This window comes from Mytilus galloprovincialis, chromosome 3 (genome assembly GCF_965363235.1).
Source record: "Mytilus galloprovincialis chromosome 3, xbMytGall1.hap1.1, whole genome shotgun sequence".
Lineage (NCBI taxonomy): Eukaryota > Metazoa > Mollusca > Bivalvia > Mytilida > Mytilidae > Mytilus > Mytilus galloprovincialis.
The window spans coordinates 111,432,492-111,449,574 of NC_134840.1; positions in this window are offsets into that span (position 1 = coordinate 111,432,492).

Here is a 17,083-nt window from a genome sequence, read left to right on the forward strand (position 1 = left end):
CTAAACCACACCGGCAAAATTTGCTCGGACTCGATGGTATCTAACATCCGGCACAATGACGGAACACCAATAGACAAAAGAAAGGTAGGTTTCTTCTTATTTTTTTATTTTTTTTATGATATCGAAGAATATATATACATATACAACTATTTTCTATTGTGAGATGCAATATTTTCTACAACCGTTCTATATTAACGGAGAAATAAGTAAAAATGCATGTCAAAATGACGAATTGAGTGAACCTTGCCTCGAAATTGTTTAATTTCTCGTTAAATTGATCACATTGTACGGAAAGAAAGGTACGGGAAGATAGATATTGACACGGAGATTGCAAATTTAGTTATTATGAGCATCTCCATAATTGTATCTCTGTGTATGGAACGAAAGAAATGGGTCATGTCAAAATGGAACTGTCCGGTTTCGTCAATGTATACAACCCGGTTTCGTCATAGATTTCAAAATGCATAACCCGGTTTGGTCAAATAAAAAAAATCATAATCGCATTACATTATAGTTGATTATTTAACTTCAGTGTTCAAAAGGAGTTTTGTGGGTCGTTGGAAAACAAGTTCGTTCACCGGACAACGGCTAATTATTTATATGAGTCTCAGATGAATCATTCAATTAAATAATAAGCAAACACTTGAATTCCTACTCTTATAGAACACAAATATTTTAATTTACTTTGCATTCCGAAATTTTTTAACAGCATATTGAGATTAAAGCTCTCTAAATATGCGTTTTCTATATGAGTTATGGGAAAATGTGTTGAACATGTTTAAACTTGAAATTAAAGTTTACGGTCTTAAAAATGGAAACGCACAATTGATATGTGATTTTCTCGCACAAAAGGATGGACACCTTTATAAGTAATCTAATCATTCTATGTATGTAATCTTTTCTACAATCTTTAAGGGATAATTTTAACTATGATACAAGTTTTGGCACACATCGCGCATTTACTATACAGGCTCTGTCATCGGACGAGTTAAGGTTTTTTCATCATTTTTTATTATTTGTACTTTTGTTGTACTGTTTGTGTCAGCGACAACACTTTGACTCAGTCCATTCCCGAATCACACGCTTGTAATTCCATGGTTGTCTTTGGTTGCTTTATACCATATGCGTTTTGAACATAAAATAGGCAGGTAGTTTTCTTGTTTGAATTGTTTTACATTTATAATGTAGGGCCCTGTTATAGCTTGCTTTCATGCAGTTTGTGTGTTTTTCTCATTGTTTAAGGCATACGCTGACCTAAACTTGATTAATTCAACATAATTTTTGTGTCTAAAAGAAAGTTGTCTCTTTGTCAATGTTTATGGGAAAAGTGGTTACTTCTTCTTAATAAGACCTAGATATAAATGACGGTCATGTTTTGCAAACCAACTTTTATTCACATTGAAAATACAAAACTGTCAGATATTGTTTTCGAAAGTTATCTTGAAGTTTCAATTGAATTTGAACTGTACAAAAAATAAATAAGAAGTTACTGTAAAATTAATGTGAAAAACATGCCTATGAAAATAAATGTGCCTACCAGAAACGGGGAGAAAGTTACAAATCTCACTGCTATGTTATGGATGCTTAAGTGTGAAAACTCGCTTTAGTGCGCAAGTAACACAGTATATATAGTACCAGAAAATCTAGCAGGACTGCATGCATGATTAATTTGTGCAGAACAGTATAGACTATAGTCGGTTTGGGACTGTTCGTCAATGATTGAATGCATAAATGTATTATTTATAAAATTATGGCACAATCAAAACACATCCTTTTATTTTTCATCTTTACATACTACTATTAGAAACAAAGAAAATATAATAATGTTACAAAATAATTGAAAAAAAGATACCAGTGTTTGCTATTCAGTATTTATATTCAATTTAAAATTAGTTTGAAGTTAAGTGAAATAAGGGATACGCCTTTCATTAGGAAAATGTGTATTAATAGGCACGTAGCTCCCTATACGCTAACACGCAGTTGCGTGCACATCGATTCGGCATGCACAAAAATAATTGGCAAAATAAAAATTTATAGATTGAATGTTAAAGGAAACACCTATGTTGTCACTGTTTTAATTGATGAAATATCATTAAATAACGGCATTTGGTTTCAAAATAAAAGTGTTATTGGAGATTATGACAAAATCGGACAGTAACTTGTATCTTCTACAAGATTTGAATTTGTAATACTCAGTCTAAGACATGTAGTTTTTGGAGCACATTTTACAGTGTACGGTTCATCAGTTTGGAATGAGATGTACCAATCGGCATTAGAATATCAGAACCCTTCGATATCGTTGAAAATATGCCGAGGCGATGTGGTCGACAGGCTACCAGAGCCAATCACCCTGCAAACACGCCAAAACAGTATTGGAAAGTCTCATTATTTTTTGAGTATGTTGAAAACAAATGTACGATCAACAATGAACGACGACAGTTACTAGCATTACTGCATATTCATCGGCATTTCAGTGTGAATATTGACAATTAAAGCAATAGAGAAGTTTGTTTCTGCCTAGACCCGAACAGCAGATTTTGGACAATTTTGAGTAAATTCTGTATCACAAATATGTGTTGTTTATGTATTACTCTATTCAGAAGATTTATTAATAGTTTTACATTCATAATTTTTTTATATTATAAGTCCTATCTACATATAGCTCCTCTTTTAACCGTCCTATGACCGAAAACCGGAAAAGAAAACATTTATCTGCATAAAGGGGTCCCAAATTTTTTTCCGGTAGTTGCTTGCACATTGTTTCTTTCTAGCTACGCCCCTGATTATCATAATTAACTATGTCCAAAAGTGCCCGTTTAAAATAGATTTTAACACGCCAAGTTTACTTTACAATAAATATAATATTTAAAATCTCGAAAGACAATGTTCAGATCCGTGCCAGTTTCTTTTCATAAATTGTTTGTTAAAAAAAACCCAAAAAAACCGGGTGATATATATATAGACGAAACCGGGTGATTGTGTAGTAACAACATTGACGAAACCGGTTTATTTTAATTTGGCATGACCCTTTTCTTTCGTTCCATACACAGAAATACAATTATTGAGATGCTCATAATAACTCAATTTGCAATCTCCGTGTCAATATCTATCTTCCCGTACCTTTCTTTCCGTACAATGTGATCAATTTAACGAGAAATTAAACAATTTCGAGGCAAGGTTCACTCAATTCGTCATTTTGACATGCATTTTTACTTATTTCTCCGTTAATATAGAACGGTTGTAGAAAATATTGCATCTCACAATAGAAAATAGTTGTATATGTATATATATTCTTCGATATCATAAAAAAAATAAAAAAATAAGGAGAAACCTACCTTTCTTTTGTCTATTGGTGTTCCGTCATTGTGCCGGATGTTAGATACCATCGAGTCCGAGCAAATTTTGCCGGTGTGGTTTAGACACAGTGTACGTGTAGCTGTCAGTAACTGCGAGTACTCTCATATCTGTACTTGTTTTGTTGTTGTAGGGACGTACAAGTATCCGGTCACGTCCGCTCTATGTTTTTGTTAGATTTACTTCTATTTGTATCCATCTCATGAGTTAGGCCTTTTTCAACTGATTTTTTATAGTTAGTTCTTATGCTGTACTGTTACACCTTTGTGTCAGGTAAGGGGAGGGTTGGGATCCCGGTAGCATGTTTAACCCCGCCACATTCTGTATGTATTTGCCTTTCCCAAGTCAGGAGCCTGTAATTCAGTGGTTGTCGTTTGTTACTGTGTTATATATATTTGTTTTTCGTTCATTTTTTTGTCATTTATTTTTTCTCGTTTAAACTATTTTACATTTGTGATTTCTGGGCCTTTTATAGCTGACTATGCGGTATGGACTTTGCTCATTGTTGAGGGCCTTACGGTGACCTATAGAGTTGTCTCATTGGTAATCATATCACAATTTCTTTTTTATATATATTATTCTTATTAATAAACTATCAAAGATCGGCCATCGACAACAATTTCAAAAATGGCTAATCAAAGATTATTGAAGTGACCTGGAAGTATGAACTGTGTTACACATTGTGGAGTAAACCAGTTTAAGGAAATCACTACCTTTTCATTTTTGTCCTCGATGCATTTTATAACTAATTACACCTTATGTAAGAATCCGGGGTTTTGATTGGTTAATAGCCAGTGTATTTTTCACCAATTTACTGTTATCAAATGAATATAGTTCATTTTTAACGCCGCCGGGGTATTTGCTAAAAGGATATGCCTTTTTTACCCTCTCTGCCGTGGTATTTGCCAAAAAATACTCTATCCGACTGGACGCTTGTAACGTCACGATCATCAATGCGTTTTAGTACATGATTAACATTCGGTGTAATTAAACAGATATATCATGTTATTGAGGGGTATTTGCGAAAAATACAAGTCTTGAGAATGAATTTCCCTCGCCTTACGGCTCGTGAAATTTAACATTCTCTCGACTGGTATTTTTCGCAAATACCCCTCAATAACATGATATATCTGTTCACAATGCACATTACAAGAACAACAAAGAAATCATAACAGGACATCTCTAAATCTTAAACGACAAGAAGGATACCAAATCCAGTTTAAAAAAACAATATCAAGTAAAACCTATCAAAGAATGTTTGCAGTGTATTGTTACGTTTTCACAAATCAACTTATTTACTAAACATAAGGCAAAGAGTATAAAACAAAAAATATCAACAACAAAAATTCTTGTTAAAAATGTCCAAATATCGCCATTTCATATAAAAGGGTTTTCATAATAATTAATTTCTCATAAAATATGAGTTAACAAATACAAACAACGCATTTTATGTTTTTCTTGAAATCGGCATTACATATTTTTACGGCCACAATCAGGAGTTAAAGAACGATATACAATGTGTCTGTGGCGACATGTTTTCTCTGTTTAATATCTTCGGTACAAGAAAGACGTATGGTCCGTAATTTTGTGTGGATTTGCATTATGGGTGATATACGCATGGGAAGAGTAAATTTTTATCATGCAAATTTACTTTTTTTCAAGAAATGATACAAAATGTTGAGTTGTGATTCGAGACAATTTTCCATTAAAGTCGAATGTATTTGTAGTTTTCAATCATATTAATTTAAAAAAAAAATTAGCATTAAAAACAATTTGATCCTGTTTTCGTTTTATTTCGACATAATGTTGATCACTCCATGGTGACAGAAAACATTAATTCGATTAAATGATACATCCTTTTTTACATTCTACGCGTATTTTAAATAAAAATACCCCGGGTTTTCGACACTATTAAGATACTTGATGTTATTGTGAAATTGATTTCATGGTTTATATTAAGAAGATGCATGATTAATCAGATCTCGAAATGAAATCTATTTGCGCATTTACATTACTCACAGCAAAGTAAAAGATTTTGTACTATATTTTCTATTGCTCTTATAGTTTGTTTCAATTTAAATCACTTGTGCTGTAATAATAAATGAGAAAAGTGCCCGCCGACTGAGATTTTACCGAACCAACAGTAACTCTATTCTACATTGAGTATTTTCATCATGCAAGGCATTAAAATAGTGCTTATAAGGTTTTGAGGTAGTGAAAGCGGTAACTGTAAATGTATGTTTCAATGTGTTCCGAAATCCTTATTTCACAAATCAATACTTATTGTTCACATATCGTTACTTTGATTTCTATTTTGAAGTCTTTGTTGCTTTATTTTAATTAAAACATATGTTGAGAAAACAACTTTCTTTTTACAAATGGATAAGAAACTCTCAATAATAGAGTTAATAGTCCTATGATTACCAATTAATCTTAAAAAAAATAACCATTATCCAAAAATATGACATTGCTTTTGCAGATTGATTTGATTTTTGATTTCTGGTGTAATAACGCCACTTTTAAGCACCGCATTTTGGCTATTTCGTGGCGGCCAGTTTTTTTGGTGGAGGAAGCCGTAGTGCCCGGAGAAAACCACCGACCTTCGATAGGAAAACTGACAATCCTAGTCAATTAAGATTGGAGTCGAGTGCACCCGCACGAGCGGGGTTCGAACTCACAACATCAGTGTTGACTGGCTAGTGCTTACAGTAGACTGAGTAGTAACTGTTAAGACCAATCGGCCACCGAGGTCCCTGCTTTTTCAGATGATCAGGTACCTTTTATATCGTCTTATATTGAATCGTGTTTTGTTTTTTTCATTCAACACTTTTAGTCTGGTTGCGCATACTGTTTGGATTTTTCTCATTCATGTATTTCTTTGTTTTCTTGTTTTAATAAATAAAAATCTGATCAAAATTTACATAAGAGTCAGACTTTTATTACTCTTATTCGTGTGTCTGTTTTATGGTCTGATCGATAGGTTCGTTTTATTTCGTTTCGTTTCGTTTTTATTTTCATTTAGCTTTGTTTTGGGTTATTTCTCTGGTATTTGTTGTATATTTTATTAGATTTTTCGTTTTTCTGTTTCTTATTTTTCGTTTTTTTTTTTACTTTGTTACGTTAGGCAATAATCATTTACATATATCTTAGTTAAAAAAGATTACACACTGTTTACTGGGATATTATTTTCCTTATACATAGGTCTCGTCAGATTAATAAATGTCATGTTGAACTCTTCTCGACTTTTCATAGAGATTAATAGGAAATTTTAACATTCACTTATAAAGGGCTACGAACTTGTTTTCCATTGTGTCAAAAGTTCTTGTATTCACAGTGTAGCCTTAGAGTTTACTTGAAATGCTTATTGAATTAAAACCAAATATTAGGCTAGTTGAATAGAATATAATTGTTCAGTACAATACGTCCATTTTACCAACACGTAAGTTTATACTACTCAATTAATGACGTCAATTCAACAGCACGTCATTCAGTACCACACAAATTTTGACGTTAATTCAGCAAACACGTACATGTAATTAAAGACCACTCAAATAATGACGTTCAATCAACACATACATAATTGTATACCACTCAATTGTTAATGTGACCAATAACAAACACCTAATTTGATACCAATCAGTTGTTTACGTATATTTAACAAACATGCAATTTAACACTAGTCAATTGTTCATAAGTTTACATAGTATAATATAATCATTGTACCAGTTTGAAGAAACGGGTGTTATTCTGGACTTATTTTTATAACATCAGTTCATATAAACTACGACATTTTAATCTACATATCGTTATGTGAAAAGAACACATAAATCTAAAGTATTGCCATGAGATTAAATATAGTACTACATTACTGGTCCGTAAAGTAATTACATTGAACGATATTTGTTTAACTCCCGATCTGATCAAGAAGTACTTATAAATTAAGATTTGTTTGACTGATTGACAATAAAGCTGCGTTTGATGTTGGTGTATCATGGTCAACATAGAACTGTGCGTATTTGTAAAAAAATCGCTTTACTATGTCGAGATAGGACGAAAAATGAACACACTAATTTATTATAGCAGGGATGAAACGTTTTCAAACGCAGCTTTTTTTTTTGTAAGTCAGCCAAACAAATCTTAATTTATAAGTACTTCTTGATCAGATCGGTAGTTAAATAAATATCTTTTGATAAAGTTCGTTCTGTAAAGGAAAAATTGAAAAAAAACAAGCAGTTAACTAGGGTTCAAATGCTATACATCTACATCTATTAGGAGTATACAAAACAAGGAAAAAACTGAATGAATCGTGTAATCATCAAAAGAAGCGAACCGGTCGGTCTTATGTTTACTTTATATCTATGGAAATATGGAACGTATCCAACACATATGTAATAGACAGTCGAACATGATCCAAATTTAAATAATTTAATTTTGGAGGTAACTCGTCTTCTGATTGGCTGACGTTATTTTGTTATGAGCCCATAGACATAATTTAGTCATGTGACCGCGACGTCATCAACGTTTTTCGTGGTTTTCTACGGTTTAAAATGGAATTTAGAATTAAATTATAAGAATGACTGTAATATTTTTTCTGTCTATTCGAAATAACATAAAAAATGTGATGCACACTGTTAAATAACCCGCTACGCGCGTTATTCAGTGTGCACCCTATTTTTTTATGTTATTTCGTCATAGACAGAAAAAATATTACAGTCATTCCTTAATAAGCTTATGGTTGTGGCCAGTTTTCTACTTCTTGCATGCAGCAGTATGTCTCATTAAGCCCATATAATGATATAACGACATTTCCCATGGCTATTCGTTTGGTCATTGAAGACTTTCAAAGGTTAAGCCGATGTTCATTTCTTCCATGGCAACGAAAATATGTGATTTCTGTAATTATATACTAACCAACCACGCTTTGCACACGCAAATCATTATTTTGACAATTTTATTATACATGTATTCTGAAGCGTGGAAAAAAAGTTTAAAAATGTCCGATGTTAAAGTTTGACGGAACAGAAGATATGACGTCATAAATGAACAGCACTTAACATTATCATTCTCTCTCTATAATTTATTTTTTATTTCTCTTTTTCAAAGTTGATTTATTGACTCCAGACATGCAAATTCTAAATAACACATTATAGTTGTCAGGGCCGTAACTAGGGTTTGAATTCAAGGGAGGCAGGGGTTTGGGGGCGCCGATTGAGGCCCAATAGATATGCCAATCATTTTTTTTTTCTCAGTAAAACGGCTAAAAATTACCTGTTTTCCTTCGATTTCCTTACTTTCAGAAACATCAGTATTGCTTCAACCTGAAAGCAATTTTATGCAAAAACAAGCTGAGATTGCTGTTCGGGTTGAGCCAAGGCTCCGTCTTGAAGGCCGTACTTTGACCTATAATTATTAACATTCAATACAATGTGACCGCAGATTTTTTTTCTTAATAAAATCAGTGGCCGTAAAAATTACCCGTTTTCCTTCCATTGCCTTACTTTAAAAAATATCAGTATTGCTGGATCCTGGAAGAAATTTTTATGCAAACAATTATTGTCTGTATTTAAAGATATTTTTGTAAGAAATCAAACTGGTAAGTTAAAAAAACATATAAAGCAAGATCATAGAACGCAAGATATTTTTTTTTATCGAGGACCTTGAATTTCAATGTTTAACTAAGTAACTAAGGCATTGACCATAATGTTCTGGTATTATCGGGAGATGTTAAAAAATGATCCAACAGCTGATTCAGCCGGTAACGAATTTCCGATATCATAAAAGAATCACGATACAAAGGGAACTTCCGCTGCTTAATTGAGCCCTAAATAAATGTGAATAGTTAGGTTTTATTCAAAATTGTCGAACGCAAAGTTTCATATGTGTTCTCGTACGAATACTGAATAACAGAAGGACGGCCACACGAAAAAATAAAAATAAAACAAATACTGAAACAGTTCACTATCGATCAAAAATCCAGACAATGACAGATATATCATGTATCGTGATAACACTGTTAAAACTGTAAACTTGTATTGTTTATGATATAAATTGTCGAACGCAATGTTTCATATGTGTTCTCGTACGAATACTGAATAACAGACGGACGGCCACCCGAAAAAATAAAAATAAAACAAATGCTGAAACGGTTCACTATCGATCAAAAATCCAGACAATGACAGATAATATATCATGTATCATGATAACACTGTTAAAACTGTAAACTTGTATTGTTTATGATATAAATTCAGGTTCTTCTTGTACATATTGTCAATATTTCATTTTATTACTTTAAAAAAAATGGTGCAGAAAATTTAGGGGGGGGGGGGGCAACTGCATCCCCTGCCTCATAGGTAGTTACGGCCCTGAAGTTGTAACAATTTAATTAAAAGAAAATATCAAATAAAAACATAACAAGAAAACATTTCCTTCTCAATTCGCTTTATTTGTTTTTGGAATATTTTGTTGAAAGAATCAACAGAACCAAACAAATACTTTCACAATAAAAATATTCCGGGCAAAATATTTTCTTTAATGTATTTATATATATAAGCAGTTGCAATTTTGAAATGAAATAACTTATAGTGCTCAATCTCAAAATGTATATCATACCTTTCCATAATATTTATTTTTAAACGTTGCTTCAACGGTCAACTCTATTCAAATAAAATCACTGATATTATAATTCTAGGTTTAAGAAGATTACTTCTGAAATCTGCAATGCGTTACCTCAAGTCATAACAATGTTATAAACGAAGCACGTTTATGATACAGAGAGAACTAAACAAATTTGTGTCACCTTTTAAACATGTAAAACATATTAGTCCCATAACCTCAGCCAACAGTCAACAGTAAAATATATAGGTTAAAAAACAAAGTAAACATTTGTTGTTCAAAAGAATAGTATATGCCGATTTGTTGATCTTAAAACTTATCACTTATGTCGAACATATATTTTGTGTTGATAATATAAAACAGGAATGCGACAAATGAAAAACTCATCACTTTATAAAACGCATTTAAAATGTACAAACAATATGTATATTATAATGATTATGGTTTGACATTACACCTTATAATTGTTTTACTCGTTAAAAATTGCAAAAACAAAACAATCATTAAACGCATATGGTATATCTAACAACGTCTCTAATTTTCATGTCTGATACATGTATCATCCTACATTGAACGACAATGAAATAGATAAATAATTGCTCACAAAGTTTTGGTTTGTATGTTGATATTTCAATGACATATTTGGAAGCAAATGTTACGCTATGCTTTGTTTGTTGCAGCAGTTAGAGAAACCTTGGAAGACGATTTGATGTAAAGTACTTTTGCAATAATGCCACCTGAACAAAGAACCAAAGCACCTTAAACTGCGGCAATAATATGTCCAACATTGCTTTCATCTGTACATGCTGTAGAATAATCTGAAAGGAATGGAACATAAATCATTCTTTTTACAGATGATTGAAAAACAAAAAGATGAATGAACAGGCCATGACTATAAACAGCCATAACAGCGCTGTGCGTGTGCTTTTTTAGTTTTAGTGCGTGAAAAGACTTGTTTTGTGAGCTGATTCAACAAATCTAGGTGACTTCTTAAACAGTCCGAAAGATGGAAAGAGAACATGTATATTTAAGCGATAAAACATGTTTTCATTAGTTAATAATAAATTATAGATTGTGTCTTAGCTTAAAAAGAAAATTGATATGCGCATTCATTGTTATCATAGGCATGTAAGTTAAGAATGTCACTTCTTTTTTTTTTAATTTTTTTTCAAATTTCTTAACTTTCGTATTTATTATTGTTTAAATGACAAAATCCTCCATTGTGCATTTACAAAAAAAAAAGCAAAAAACAAAATTAAAGTCACGTGAATCAGATGCATTATTTTAAACTTGATTCTGGGAACTTTTATTACCGTAACGTTCATTTTGACACATTTTGTTGTTTTACTCCAAAATATACAAATGATAATTAAAATGGTTGATATTTGAGTCTTGTTTCGTAAAGCTTCGAGTAGTGGCAGTGGTGAAAAATCAACAGCTGTAGTAGCAGGGGTAGAAAATCAGCAGCTGTTGTGGCAGTGGTGGAAATCAGCAGCTGTTGTGGCAGTGGTGGAAAATCAGCAGCTGTAGTGGCAGTGGTGGACAATCGGTAGCTGTATTAATAATAGATGACAGTTATTTTCATATAGATAATGATAACAATGCACTCTCATGTGATACTTTACGGAAATTTAGTGTGTGATATCCCTGCTCTAAAAACTAGTACACCCCTGATCAGAGATGGTATGAGTATTGTACAAAGACTTTATGGTAAAAGTTACCACAATTTTTTGAGATTTGGAAAAGGACGCCTTTTAAACCCAAGTAGCTTGTTTTGAAAACTTATGGTGTGTCGTGGACGTGTTTGATCGATATGATGTTAAACATGCTGCAAAATCAGCAGAACGAACAAGGAAGTATATTTCAAATGGTGGTAGATCCAATGCCCTTCGAGTCATTGAAGGCAGATCAATTACAGATTGTAAGAATTTTTTTTTTGTGCACCCGAAAATTAATGAGGGGTTTATAAGATTTCAAGGTGCACTCCCGCACTACAATGAATTTAATTTGTAAAGACAACAACGAAATATTCCTAGCGGGATCTTTGTAAATTTTATAGACGGTGAAGCACATTTGTGCCTGAACTGTAAGGGACTGAAGTGGCAGATATAAGAATTATTCTGCCGTCTCTGTTTGTTAATAAAATATGGTAAAAAGTTATTTCAGTGATCGTATTATATTTAAATCATCAGACACTTATGTTTTATTTCTAACAAGGTTTTTTTTCCTCAATTGTTAAACATAATGAATTGTGGTTTCAGACTGGAACACAGGCACTTGTCTCAGAAAAAAATTTCCTATATACCTTATTATAACACACGGTACTTAACTTGCATTTTAGAAAAATGTCAGGTGGTAACGAAGTTCCGTTATATGCCGCTTTATAGGCTGTCAACCCCACTAAAACTTGTTATATCGTAAATCTAAATTGATTTATCTTTACAATGTTGTATAACATGCCTACATTTGTTGTCGGAATTGGAATTGTCAAAAAAAAAAAAAAAAAAAAAAAATCAAACAGCACATTCTTCGAGGTCTGGATGAATGTAGATATCGCCAAACCTCCACTAAGGTCACCTTTGGAATAATAACTCCATAGTTTCAGTATACTAGTATTTTGAATCCAATATATTCTGACATTTTACAGGACCTAGTTTGTACATGGGAAAGAAAAACTATTTGTGGCAAATATTGCGTATGCTACGAACAGAATTTGTCGTACACCATCATTTTTTGATGTCAGGAGAATCCAGCTTACTCATCAGATTGTTTTAGAAGATTGCTACGATTAGTATGATGATTGAACTTTTAATTTCAATGCCCAATATTTCATGTTTTCTCCTGTTAGTGGCCTCCGACTTGATTTGGTTGAGAAACTCTTTCTCTCTTTCTTTCTCTTTCTCTAAGAAAAAAAAAACCTTTTTGTATCGAATATTAGAATCGGAAGTATTACAAACCATGACATCCACATTTTTTCTAAGTATTTCGTTACCTTTTTAAATGGATATGCGTATTGATGTCTAGTGTTGGTGTGATATATACATAGACAGATTCCTTTGTACCGTAATATCTCTGTGAATCGTGTTTGTTTGTAATTCATATATATATATCGGTTTTCAAATCGGTTTTAGTCTATTCTGCTATATATTCCACTGTTTGTCTTGTTTTATAAAAAGGGGGATAGTTCTCAATATGATATTGCTCTTGCAATGATTGACATATTAACATAAATTAAAGTTCATATACTATCGTGTTCTTGCTAACATTTATGCTTCAAGACTTTTTTTTATAGTTCCAACTTTCTTTTGGATTTAAATAATCTATAATGAATTTCATAATTTTTTCAATAAATCATTGACGGGTGTTAACGTTATAGGGGTGCTAGATGTCGAATATATGTTCACTGATTTAACTCAAATTCTCATATTTGATTTATAACATACTAAAACGTATATCCAAATCACAATAAGTCTGAAACAAACAGTTAAATAGCATGCATGTACTCAATACTATATATCAGATTTTCGTGTGTATTTTAGTCTATACCCCATCTAATTAACTATCGAGATGACCCTCGAATACTGCCGATGATCTCATAACCCGATATAAACATAAACATAAATGTAAATAGATTGCATCCTCGTGCAATTATATCTTTATAGGTCTGTTTGATTTCATGTTTTTGGTTAAAAAAAAAGTTAATTAACGTTTTAACCTGTATAAGAATGATTTTTTTGTGAAACGAATCAGTCAACGAAATGGTTCACTTTCAATGTTGACATTATTTTCCTTTTAATGGCTGAACACGAATTATGCAAGTGTAAGCAATCTCTAGATAATGGGTTAAATTGAAGGTCACATGAATACGGATTTAATGAGGTCGAATTATTCACTTGCAAGTGAATAATTCATCAACGATATTTCTTTGTTAATTTTGACAAAATTGGCTGCTCAAAACGAATTATTATTTCTTTATTTCACTTTTATTAATGATTGAACCAAACGAAATCATATTCTAGTTTTTTCATATCTCGTAGCTAGTCCTCTTTAAAGTTCTTATTACTTCTTCGTTCTTTATGGCATTTTAACAAAACTTTCCCAAAAAATATCTTTATATGTCGTCACATATTATTGCATAGATAAATCTTAAATATGAAATTAAGAATATATTTGTCGATAATTTCCAGAGATAAATATATTTTTTTCATTTTCTAACATGTTGGAAGCGGGGGTACACATCATTTATCTCTCGCGATCTTGCATTAATATGACTAGCTGTATTCGTGGAACATTTCCAGAGCATGATTCAATAGAAAAAGTTTCTCATTTATAATAAAGGAACTACCAATAAGTCGTCCAAAATGTCCAAATATTGCTATTTTTTTAAATAACCCCTTTTGACCTTTGACCACAGTAATCAAAATTGTGCACCACTTTAGCACTCTATGACATTACTTAATCAAAGGGTATTATATTTATCTTCAAAATAAGACCAAAATAAGCCGTAATGTATATTGGTCCATTAAATTTCTAAATTTATCTTACTAGTCACCGTAATATTATGTCCATCACAAGGTCAAATATACGACTATTGATAAAGACTTCATAATGAAAGCTATGATAACAGACGATCTGTGAATCAGCTATTATAATTTGTTGTCTGAATGTTAGTACACCTGATCTAAACTTTTAGTATTTCAGCATGCGCTTGCTAATTACCAAACAAATGAAGGGGAGGGGGTAAGAAATAAATTTACAGACAAAAGTTGCGGATTTATTCTGTCAATTCTGGCATCGACCGAATCATCCTCGACAAGAACGGATCGTTTTGTGCCTGAACTGTAAGTGACTGAAGGGACACATATAAGAATTATTCTGCCGTCTCTGTTTGTTAATGAAATATAGTAAAAAGTTATTCCAGGGATCGTATTATATCTAAATCAACAGACACTTATGTTTGATTTCTAATAAGGTTTTTTCCCTCAGATGTCAAACATAATGAATTGTGGTTTCAGACTGGAAGCGTTTTTGCAACCAAGGACGCAAGACGATTGTAAACTGTTCACTCACTTGCAATTTTTTTTAGTTATTGGACCACTTATGTCTGGCACACTACCAGCTGCTCACGCTCTTGCAGGATGCAACAAGTCTTCTTTAATCGGAATTGTCAAAAAGTCAAAAGTCAAAAGTCAAAAAAAAAAAAAAATCAAACAGCACATCCTTCGAGGTCTGGATGAATGCAGATATCGCCAAACCCTCCACTAAGGTCACCTTTGGAATAATTAGTCCATAGTTTCAGTATACTAGTATTTTGAATCTAATATATTTTGACATTTTACAGGACCTAGGTAGTACATGTAATAGCAAAACTATTTGTGGCAAATCTTTCGTATGCTACGAACAGAATTTGTCGTACACCATCATTTGTTGATGTCAAGAGAAACCAGCTTACTCATCAGATTGTTTTAGAAGATTGCTACGATTAGGATGACGATTAAACTTTTAATCTCAATGCTCAATATTTCATGTTTTCTCCTGTTAGTGTCCTCCGACTTGATGTGGTTGGGAGGTCTTTCTCTCTCTCTCTATGTCTCTTTTTCTCTCTCTCATTGTCTCTGTGTCTCTTTCTCTAAAAATCAAAACAAACTAAAACCAAACCAAACAAACCTGTCAGTTGTCTCTGACCTTGACGCGGCTGGTGCGCTTCCAAACAAACCTGTCAGTGGTCTCTGACCTTGACGCGGTTGGTGCGCCTCCAAACAAAGATATTTGTGTATCGAATATTTGTACCGGAAGTATAACATACCATGACATCTACATATTTGTTTTAAGTATTTTGTTACCTTTTCGAACGGATGTGCAGATTGTTGACTGTCTAATTAATGTTAGTGTAATACATACATATAATTACATTAGATGTATGTTTCATTATGATACTTTATTCTGATTGGCTAACTGCACATCACGTGTTATTCCGTAAGCAATTGCATTGCTCAATAAAACTTTTCAGTTATGATAACACGTGGTCCCACAATAAAGTGCACAGGTGAATTAAATAAAACAATAATAAAATTCGTGTTTTCATGATCATTGCTAAAAAAATGTAATGAAAAGTATTGAATGCTTCTTTTTGTAACTTCATAGGGTTGTAAAAGCGTTGACCGTGCGCACATTTTTAGTATGAAGCGCTTCCGCGCTTCATACAAAATGTACTTCGGTCAACGCTATTACACCCCAATGAAGTTACAAAAAGAAGCATTCAATATATTCCATTGTTTGCCTTGTTTTATAAAAAGGGGGATAGTTCTCAATATGATATTGCTCTTGTAATGATTAACATATTAACATAAAAAAAAGTTCATATACTATCGTGTTCTTGCTGACATTTATGATTCAAGACTTTTTTTTATAGTTCCAACTTTCCTTTTGATTTAAATAATATATAATGAATTTCATCATATTTTCATTAGATCATGGACCAGTTGTTAACGTTTAAGGGGCACCGGCTGTCAAATTCATGTTCATCGATTTGACTTGGTTTATAACATACTTAAACGTATATCCAAATTACAATAAGTCAGAAATAAACATTTAACAAAGCATGTACTCGATAACCGTATATACATGTATCAGATTTTCGTGTGTATTTTAGTTTAGACGTCTTTTAATTAGAAAATTTTTCTCATTTATAATGAAGGAACTACCGATAAATTGTCCAAAATGTCCATATTTCGATTTTTTTTAAATAACCCCTTTTGTCTTTTGACTTCAGTAATCAACATTCTGCATCACTTTATCACTATATGACATGCCTTACTCAAAGGGTATTACATTTATCTTCAAAATAAGACCAAAATTAGCCGTAATGTATTTCGGTCCATTAAACTTTTAAATTTACCTTACTTGTCACCGTAATATTATGTCCATCACAAGGTCAAACATAAGACTTTTGATAAAGAGTTCATAATGAAGGCTATGTTAACAAACGATCTGTGAGGCCCTCATGGGGGTGGCCAAGTAATCATGTAATCACAAATTTGCAATAAAAGAAATGAAATCATGAAATATTTGGTCTGGTAATTAATCAAATAATCACTATAAAAATGGCTAAGTATTC